This window comes from Chrysochloris asiatica, unplaced genomic scaffold, assembly GCF_000296735.1.
Source record: "Chrysochloris asiatica unplaced genomic scaffold, ChrAsi1.0 scaffold00086, whole genome shotgun sequence".
In the NCBI taxonomy this organism is placed as follows: domain Eukaryota; kingdom Metazoa; phylum Chordata; class Mammalia; order Afrosoricida; family Chrysochloridae; genus Chrysochloris; species Chrysochloris asiatica.
The window spans coordinates 8,356,324-8,358,107 of record NW_006408604.1 but is presented as its reverse complement, the minus strand read 5'-3'; positions in this window follow the sequence as shown (position 1 = coordinate 8,358,107).

Below are 1,784 nucleotides of genomic sequence, written 5' to 3'. Positions count from 1 at the left end.
AGTGCCTTTGCATAATCACTAAATTCATGTAAACATCTTGCTGCTATCCTCTGCTTTTGACCAAGATCCATTGGATGTCAGCAATGTTATTCATCATTCCAGGTCCTCTTTTGAATCGGCTTGAATTTCTGGCAGCTTCCTGTTGATGTTCTACTGCAACTGTTTTTGCATTCTCTTCAGCCAAACTTTACTTGCATGTGATATTAATGATATTGTTTAATAATCCCTGCATTCTGTATGGGTCACCTTTCTTTGGGAGGAACACAAACATAGATCTCTTCTAGTGAGTTGACCAGGTGGCTGTCTTACAAATTTCTTGGCATAGATTAGTGAATGTTTCCAGCACTGCATTAATTAATTGAAACATTTCAGTTGGTATTCCAGAAGTTTTAATTTTTTAAAAGTGTAGATAGTTATGTCATCCAAGGAATAAAAACAGTTTTCTATTCGAAAGTTGTTTCCAAGAATATAAACGGTTTTATTTATTCCTTTTTAAGCCTTATTATACTGGCTAAAATTTTCAGTGCTATGTTGAATAAGCGTTGTTTCTGATCTTAAAGGAAAAGCATTCAGGTTTTCACCATTAAATATGAGAATGATATTAGATAAAGGTTTTATGTAGATGCTCTTCATGAGTTCCCTTCATAAAGGGGAACCTAGCTGTGAGTTTTATTCTTTATCATGAATACGTGTTCGAGTTTTTCAAGTGTGTCAATTGATATGATCATATATTTTTTCTCCTTTAATCTGTTAATATAGTAGATTCTATTTATTTGAATATCAAGCCGGTCTTGGGATGGGTGGGATGTGGATCCCATTTAGTCAGGATGCATTATTCTTTCTATCCATAGCTGAGTTTTCTGGTGGATTTGATTTGCTAATATTTTGTTAAGGAATTTTGTGTCTGAATTCATGACAGATAATGTGGTCTATCTGGTCATTGTTACTTTGTATTTGTGTTTGTTTTTTGGGGGAGTTCAAGGTTAAATGGAACTCATAAAAAAAGTTATTATAAAAGGACATGCTCCTTCCTCGCCATTGTTTAGAAAAGGATAATGTATTTTTTCATTAATAAGTGATATTTTTAAGATTTAAAAATATTTTTCTGAATAATTGTTGTTGCTGTTGTTGTTAGGTGCCATCGAGTTGGTACCAACTCATAGCGACCCTGTGTACAACAGAACAAAACACTGCCCAGTCCTGGGTTACCCTCACAATTGTTGCCATGCTTGAGCCCATTAATGCTGCCACTTTGCCAGTCCGTCTCACTGGGAGTTCTTCCTCTTTTCCTCTGATCCTCCACCTTATCAAACATGATATCCTTCTCCAGCAAATGGTCTCTCCTGACAATATATCTGAAGTATGAGAGACGAAGTTTGGCCATCCTGGTCTCCAAGGAGCACTCTGGCTGCACTTCTTCCAACACAGATCTGTTGGTTCTTTTGGCATCCCATGGCACTTTCAATATTCTCCTCCAACACCATAACTCAAACGTATCAATTTTTCTATAGTCTTCCTTATTCATTGTCCAGCTTTCGCATGCTTATGAGGTTATTGAAAGTACCATGGCTTGGGTCACGTATAATGTCAAGCTGACATTAGGATGTAGGAAATCAAGGTAAAGAAGGATCAACATAGAGTTGTTCCTCTCTGGAATCTACTGCACATTAGTCAGACTGGAAATCTCCTCCAAGGATTCCTAGAATTCCTACTTTAAGAACTACTAGAGAAAGATTAGAGACAACACTAAGATAAGCAGCATTGTGAAATTGGCCTGGGGGCTC